Genomic DNA, 8,553 nt, shown 5'->3' on the forward strand with positions numbered 1-8,553 from the left:
CTCCGCCTCCTTCTCCACGGTTTTCTCTTCATCATTTTCCTCTTTCCGCTCTCAAAGACACCCTCTTCCTCCTCCTCCTCCTCCTCCTCCTCCTGCTCATGCTCCTGGTCCTCCTCCTGCTGCTGTTCCTCGCTTCTTGGTCGTAAGTCGTTCTCTCGTCCTCTTCATTTCCCTCTTTACATGTTTTCCCTTCTCCTTCATTTATCGCGGACATCCCTTTGTCCCTTTACTCACACACTCACTCTGTCGCCTCCTCAAATATCCACCAACCTTCTTTTCTTCCTCTTTCTTCTTCTTCTTCCGCTCTTCCGTATCAGAGATCATGCTTTATGTTCTTTCCTTTTTATTCTGTCTATCCCACTTCCTGTTCCATCATTACATTATTATTTACTGACTCTTCCTTTCCTCTTATCTTGAAAATCTCCTCTTCCCGTTTTTCTTGCTGTTTTTTTCTTCATCCTATTCCTTTCTTTTCGCTATTCTAATTTTGTTTTTTTCTTTTCTTTTTGTTAATTTCTTTTATTTTTTTGTCTCCTTTCCTTTTTCTTTTTTTTTTTACCTTTCATATCTTCTCTTCATTATTTACCTTCCTGTTTATTTCAACTCTCCCTTAATTTTCCAAGACTTGCTTTATTTATTTTTATTTTCTCCTTCCTTCGCCTTTTTCTGTTTTTTCTCCTTCACGTTCTCTCCTTGTTATCCACCATTTTGCTTCAAGTACTTTTTTTTCTCTTTTTTTATTTCGTAATATCCATTTCTTCCTTCCTCTCCTTCCTTCTTTTGTCTCTTTCTAATCACTTTTATGTTTCTTTCTTCCTCTGACCTACTTGTTTTCATCCAAAACTTCCCTCAATTGTTTGTGATTTTTTTCCCTTTTTCTTTTTTATTCTTATGTTTGTTTATCTTTCGTGTTTATTCCTTCATGTTATTTTCATATGCTCTATTTACTTTTTTATTCCGAGTTTGTATATTTTATTCGTGATTTCTCTTTTATCGTCGTTCTCCTTCCTTACATTTGGTTCTTTCCTTTTATAGTTCACGTTTATTCCTTTTTCTTGTCTACTTTGGTCAACCGGGTATCCGTCTTTCTTTCTTCATTTCCGTGTTTTTTTTATTTTCCTGTCTTTTCTTAAAAAAATCACGTATTTCCTTCGTCTTATTTACTTTTCTTATTAAAATTTCCCTTTCCTCCTTTTCGTGATTTATTTCTCTCTTCTTCCTCATCTTATCTGGTTTCCTCATCAAGATATCCCCACTTTTTCTTCTTTCTCTTGATTTTATTTCCTCTCACCTTCCCCTCACTCTCCAGCTTCCTCTCCTAGATATCACCATTTTTCTCACTTCTCATGATTTTATTTCCTGTCACCTTCCTCTCACCTTCCTCCTCTCACTTAGTTTCACTCTCTCCCCTTCCTTTAGTTAACACCAGCACGTTTCCTCTCCACACTGTTATCTACCACTTGACCCTTCCAAGTACCTCTCTTTCCTACCTGCACACCTTTCCTGACCCCCTTTTCTTCCTGGTCCCCCTTTTCTCTCCCTCCCCCTCCCACAAACATCACCAGCACCCCTTCCCCGCCACTCTCCTTGATTACAGGTCCAAACGTCGCTGAAAGTAAGTTTTTTCCAACCCCCGGATTGAGAGAACACGTCCCCCGAGTCTTCGTGGACGACTGATCGCGGGAGTTAGTGTGATTACTTGAGTCTCCGGTCGAAAAAAATACGCAGAATAGACACGCACTGGTTGGTACGATATGAAAAAAAAGGGGGGAAGAAAGGGAGGACGTGAGAGAGAGAGAGAGAGAGAGAGAGAGAGAGAGAGAGAGAGAGAGAGAGAGAGAGAGAGAGAGAGAGAGAGAGAGAGAGAGAGAGAGAGAGAGAGAGAGAGAATATGTTCTTGGTGATATGTTTCTTCTGTTTAAGTCTCCCCTTAATCTAATTTATTTCCATGGTGTTGCTTTGGGAGGTCCTTGCTTATTTTTCTTTTTTTATTTTCTTTCTTTCTTTATTTATTTATTTATCTTATTTATTTATTTATTTATTTTTTGCCAATTGTTTTTCTGATGTTGAGTGTGATATTTATATGTGTATGTGTATGTAGAAGTAACACATATTGCTTACTCTAAATTTACTTTAAACATTTTTTTCTAATAATTTTGAATATTATTTTTTCTCTTTGTTGATATATAGATAATCTTTTTGATAAATTAAGCTATATGAAAACATTTATTTTTTAAGAAATATTCATTTTTAAATCACATGCACCCTTTCTTTTGTGTGCGTGTGTTATGGAGTCTGTTCAGTGGTATAAATACGCGAGAGAGAAGAGAGAGAGAGAGAGAGAGAGAGAGAGAGAGAGAGAGAGAGAGAGAGAGAGAGAGAGAGAGAGAGAGAGAGAGAGAGAGAGAGCTGTTCATTACGTTTAAAAAAAAAAAACAACGGTAGGATGAAATTACTGTAAGAAACGCAGTGACTGTTTTCCTGTTCGGGACATTAAACTTTTTTTTTTCTGTAGTTAATTCTGTATGCAGAAAAAAAAAAAAATTATAAAATTGTATACATTTTTATAAAAACACAAAATTTTAGGATAGATGTAAAGCAAAAAGTCAAAAGCTTCGTTTTCATGTTTTTTTTTTTATTTATTATTCTTGAGTGCAAATCGTCTCAGGTGAATCGCTACTCAAATGCCCGTGACTTTTCAAACCTCGAGGCGCCGACCCTCTCTCTGCCCCCCCACCCAGCAAGGGAGGCGGGACAGAGAGAGGAGAGGCAGGAGGGGCAGTGACCTCGCGTCTGGAGTGTGTGGAGGACGGTGGTTTTTGCCCATCCCTCTTCTCTCACCTCTTCTCTCCACATCTGCTTTCTCCTCCTCCCCACCACATCTGCTTCCTCCTCCTTGCCCCACATCTTCTCTTACCAAGCCTCTTTTCACCTGCTTCCGTGAGCCACTTCTTCCTCTTACTCCTCCTCACTCTATCCCTCCATCCCTCCTCTCTCCTTCTCCTTTCCTCTTCTCCCCCTCCTCTGGTGCCTCTTTTCTCTCCTTACTTAACACTTGCCCTCTCTCCTCTCCCTGCATCTTTTTTTTTTTTCCTCCCCTCTCCCCTTCCTAGAATTCTCTCCCTCCCTCTCTCCCTCCACCGCCTAACTCCTTTTTGGTCTCTTTCCTTTTCTAGTTTCTTAAGGACTTTGCACTTTAGTGAACTGAGTATTCACTTGTAAGCATTTACATAACTCCTGTAGGAGTAAACAATCAAGGTTCTTCTTGCTTTAAGTGATGTTTAAGTGCATAATTTTTTTTTTTATTATTTCTTCATTGTTATTCTGTAATTATTCAGGATTCTTTAAAATATTCTCCAGATTTTTTTTTGTCATTATTTGGGAAATTGAGTTCACGACTGCTTAATTATACGCAATATCTTACCTGCTTAGCTCACCTGGTAAGTATCTAATTATCATCTTATTCCCTGACATTATTATCTCAAGTTTCTCTCGTGAGCAAGAAACGTGATTTTTGTATGAGCCAGGCAGCTGTTCATTCCTCCTTCTCCTCCTCCTTTTCCTCCTCCTCCTCCTCCTCTTCCTCCTCCTCCTCCTCCTCCTCCTTCTCCTCCTCCTCCTCCTCCTCCTCCTCCTGGCAGTCTCGCCTTGCACACACGCTCCTTAATGACGCCCCCACCCCCCGCCCATCCATCAAGGGGGGATCGAACGCCTATCGCTGAGGTAGGATGAAAAATACATTACGTGATGCACGATCCGATATTAAAAGCCAGAGGGAGAGCGGAAAGCGGGGCACCTCTCCCTCTCTCTCTCCCTCTCTCTCCCACCCTGTATACCTCAGCAAGCACATCTTCACTCTCCCGTATTTTCATCCTCTCCTAACCTCTTATCTCTCTGTCTCTATCCCTGTCTCCATTTTTCTCCTTCAGATTTCCTTCTCTCTCTCTCTCTCTCTCTCTCTCTCTCTCTCTCTCTCTCTCTCTCTCTCTCTCTCTCTCTCTCTCTCTCTCTCTCTCTCTCTCTCTCTCTCTCTCTCTCTCTCTCTCTCTCTTCCTCTTTATATTCCTTGGCAAGTTCAACGTCCTTACTTTATTTCCTTTTTTTCCTCCTTTCATCTCACCGCTTAATTTTTTTCCTCTCACTAAGTCAGAAATGTCTCCTCTCTCCCTTTCCTATTCCTTTTTTCCCTCTCCCATCTCCCTCTTTCCTCTCCCTCACCCATAAGTACCATCCTCTCACATCCCCTCTCACTCCATATCCTTTACTTGTCTTTCTCACCACCCTCCTCCTTCGCCATCCTCCTCCTCGTCCTCGTCCTCTTCCTCTCCCTCTTCCTCTCCCTCTCCCAAAGCAAGAAGCCTCCTTCTGCCTTCCTCCTATCCTCTCCGATGCACAATCCGTTCCTTTCTTCCTCCCTCCCTCCCTCCCTCCCATCCACTGAAAGCACCTCTGGAGGGAATTGACGCCCTCTCCCTCCCTCTCCCTCTCTCCCTCCCTCTCACTCCTCACGCACCTCCGCTGCATCCAAGTTAAATTAGTTCTCATAAGCCAATATTCTGGAGAACTCACTCTACACACGGTTGCCTTGCCTCCTCCATCACTGCATCTCCCCCTCCCCAATCACCACCACCCACCACAGCCGCCACCACCACCACTCCCAGCGTCGCCAGTATTAGCTACTGAAGGTTACTTAACCATTACGGGAATAGTAATTATGTCTTTATCTGCGGAAATAAAAGAAAAAAGTACCTCGAGTCTAAGTAGAAATCGGAATATTGGTAGAAATGCGATAAATTATAGAAGATTCCACACCACCACCTCCACCACCACCACCACCACCACCACCACCACCACCACCACCACCACCACTTCCACCATCACCATCATCGTAAGAATTAACGAAGAAAACTCTTGACCATAAAAAAACACGGAATAAATAAACAAAAAATAGCAAATCAGATACAGAAGTAAACCATAACAAGCGCCCCCGTGACTCATTCAGGTGAGTGAGACATAAATTAAAGCCAAAGTTAGTCTGTGAGTGCGCCAGGTGTGTGAGGGGCACGTGTGAGAGAGGCAGGTGTGGGGCAGGCAGGTGTGAAACGCACTCGTGAAGGACAGGACTGAGCGGGACGAGAGAGAGAGAGAGAGAGAGAGAGAGAGAGAGAGAGAGAGAGAGAGAGAGAGAGAGAGAGAGAGAGAGAGAGAGAGAGGGGGGGTGAGAGTGAGGAAAAGGTATGGGGAGGGTAGGGAAAGAGGTTTAGAGAGAGAGAGAGAGAGAGAGAGAGAGAGAGAGAGAGAGAGAGAGAGAGAGAGAGAGAGAGAGAGAGAGAGAGAGAGAGAGAGAGAGAGAGAGAGAGAGAGAGAGAGAGAGGGAAAAAAGTATGGAGATAAGGAGAGGGAGTGAAAGGGAAGAAGAAGGAAGAAAGGAAGGGAAGGAGATATGGAAATTAAAGGAGGTAGGGAAAAATGTAGAAAGGAAAGGGAAGGAGGGAAGGAGGTATAGAGAGAAGAAGAGGGGGAGAAAAAGGTATGTAGAGAGGAAAGGAGTGAGGTAAATAGGCACAGAGAACAGGTAAGAGAAGAGGTATAGGGAGATGGAAGGAGGGAAGGAGGAATAGAGAGAGGGAGGAAGGGAAAGGTAGAGAGAGGGAAGGAGGTATAGAGAAATAGGTAAGGGAGAAAAGAAGATAAAATGAACAGGTAGGTTGAGGGAGGAAGGATAGGGAAAAGGAGCACTATAATAGTAGAGACGCTGCATATGTGAGAGTGGAGGGAGAGTGGCAGAGAGAGAGAGATGGGGGAGGGGAGAGGGATCCACCTGAGAAGTCTGTCACACGTGCAGATGATCCTGGGCGCGTATAGGTGTTCGCTCACTCGTGTAAGCGCTCAGGTGGCGCGCCGCGGGACTTGGTAGGGGCGTCCCAGTGAGGCACCACAGCTCGGAAAACAGGGGAAAGGGATTGTATGTGTGAGGAAAAGAGGGAAAGAAAGATGGAATGAAAAATAATAGTGTGGAGAGCAGGAAAAGTGGCTGAAAAATACAAGGAACGCTGAGAAAATACGTGAAATGTGAGAGGAAAAGAGGAGGGGAAAAATGTGAGTACTGTAATGCTTTGTGTTTAGGAAGGAAAAGGGAGAGGAGGGAAATAAACAAGAAAGAAGGAACGATGGAGAAAGGAAATAACGGAGGGAATAGAAGAGGAGGAAGGAAAAGGTAATGAAACTGAATATGTACAAGAACAAAAGAGAAAGAAAGATGGAAGGGAAAATAATACTGAAAGTGGGAAAAGGAGAAGGTGAAAGAAATGAGAAACCGTACGAGTATATCAGAGAGAGAGAGAGAGAGAGAGAGAGAGAGAGAGAGAGAGAGAGAGAGAGAGAGAGAGAGAGAGAGAGAGAGAGAGAGAGAGAGAGAGAGAGAGAGACGGATGGATGGATGGGTGGATGGAAAGCAACAGATTAAAAAAAAAAAAAGAAGAGAAGAGAGGAAAATCGAAAAGAATAAGAGAGAAAGAGAGGAAAGGACAGCTGGAAAAATAAAAGTGAGGTTTGGTCCGGACTACTCTTTCACTTCACGTATATTCTTGAAGTTCAGTAACCTGCCACAATAAACTTCTACTGTGCTTAGCGTTTTCCTTTAACCCTAAGTCTCATGGTCTTTTAAACAACTATCTCTTGTTTGGTTGCATATGAAGTAACTGCCAGTAGAGGACTTCACATTGAGGGGAACGGCTAAGCTAGTGGAAAAGAGCTGTCTTGCCTTTGATCGTTACTTCTCTCCAGTAGCACGAAGTTTATTATTTTCTACCTTAGTTTTATGGAAATATTTGAAATTAACATTAATATACTTACTAACGTTTTACTTGTGCGTGTCATACACACACACACACACACACACACACACACACACACACACACACACACACACACACACACACACACACACACACACACACACACACACACACACACACACACACACACACACACACTCGACCAACGCTATACACAAGTTCCATATTAAAAAAAAACGCTTTTATTCTCTCACCACGACTCTTTTCAAAGCCCACAAAGATGATTAGCCGCGTTCCCAGGACTATTTCTCCTGTTCATAATGTATAAATCTTGTTAGTTAAAAAGAAAAAAAAAAGAAAATACCCTTAAATTCTCGTATATCTTTAATTAGAGTCTTTTGCAAGTAATTGAAATGCGGCGGTGTTTCAGAATAAGGTCCTGAATACGACGCCAGGGGAGAAGCTGAACTTTCCCTCGCTGAACGTGGTGACCAAACCCTCAACCAACAGCAAGTCAGCTCCCACACAGGCAAACGTTCCTACAGCACGGCACGGAATAATGTCACTGATGCCACCGTGCCGTGCTATGCGTACTCGTACCTGCAGCCAAACGGGGAAGTCTGATCCGAGTGTGACAAAGAGAGTAGGAAGAGTGAGAGGTAAAAGGGAAATGGGAATGTATATAAGAGAGAGAGAGAGAGAGAGAGAGAGAGAGAGAGAGAGAGAGAGAGAGAGAGAGAGAGAGAGAGAGAGAGAGAGAGAGAGAGAGAGAGAGAGAGAGAGAGGAAGTAACAGATTGAAAAATGAAAATAAAGGGATACGAGATTATACAGGAAGGAAAGAAGGAACTACAGGTGATAGGTGGAATAAATTAAGGTATTGAAGAAAATGTTAATAATGTGAATAATAAAAATAATATAGGTAAGTATATCAAGAAATAGGAATAACGTATAAAAGGTATAAATGTATGTTTTTTTTTTCTGTTGAACGTATAAAAATCTATATACTGCATCACTTTTATTGGAATACATATTAATTTATCTGCGTATTTAAGTGTGTGTGTGTGTATATGTGTGTGTGTGTGTGTGTGTGTGTGTGTGTGTGTGTGTGTGTGTGTGCAGAAGGATGTTTACGCATTTTTTTCATATTTCATGGCACACAAACACGTAAGTTTTTACATATTTATTTTCCATATCTATCGTGCAGCCTTTGTGTTTGATTTATATTGACGTACACTATTTTTTTAGTACCCGTTTTTCAGAGGTCGCAATATCTGAAGGTTTCGCGCCATTATAACAGTCGGAAAAATAATAAAAAATAAAGCCCACCACCATATTTCAGTCTTTCTCGATATTTTGGCAATAAATTTGTTTATCATCGCGCGGCTGTGATTTGCAGAGCGTGCTGCTATTTCTTTCTTTTTTTTTTTTGTATTTTTGTACTTTTGTGTGCTTTCATTTTATCCCTTTTTGTTTTTTTTGTTTTTCTTTTATGATTTTTATACCTTTAGGTTTTGTACTTTTACATTACTTATGTTTGTATTTTGTGTTTTAAATTATATTGTTTCCTTATTTTATTTATTTAGTAAAGTTTATTCTATGGCTTCTCATTTTTATGTTGTACATTTAGTATATATATATATATATATATATATATATATATATATATATATATATATATATATATATATATATATATATATATATATATATATATATATATATATATATATAATTTTTCTTTTCTTTTTTCTTGA

General features: G+C 41.1%; 1 long non-coding RNA gene across 1 annotated transcript in view; it reads left to right on the plus strand.

The window, feature by feature from the left end:
- The window catches only part of LOC135091189 (uncharacterized), a 40,984-nt gene extending 32,859 nt beyond the window's left edge, over window positions 1-8,125 (plus strand). The window contains exon 3 of the long non-coding RNA XR_010262426.1: window positions 7,228-8,125. This is a non-coding gene — a long non-coding RNA (uncharacterized LOC135091189). The remainder of the gene's footprint in view (window positions 1-7,227) is intronic.
- Window positions 8,126-8,553: the final 428 nt, after the last annotated feature.

The sequence above is a fragment of the Scylla paramamosain genome, chromosome 37, assembly GCF_035594125.1.
Source record: "Scylla paramamosain isolate STU-SP2022 chromosome 37, ASM3559412v1, whole genome shotgun sequence".
Lineage (NCBI taxonomy): Eukaryota > Metazoa > Arthropoda > Malacostraca > Decapoda > Portunidae > Scylla > Scylla paramamosain.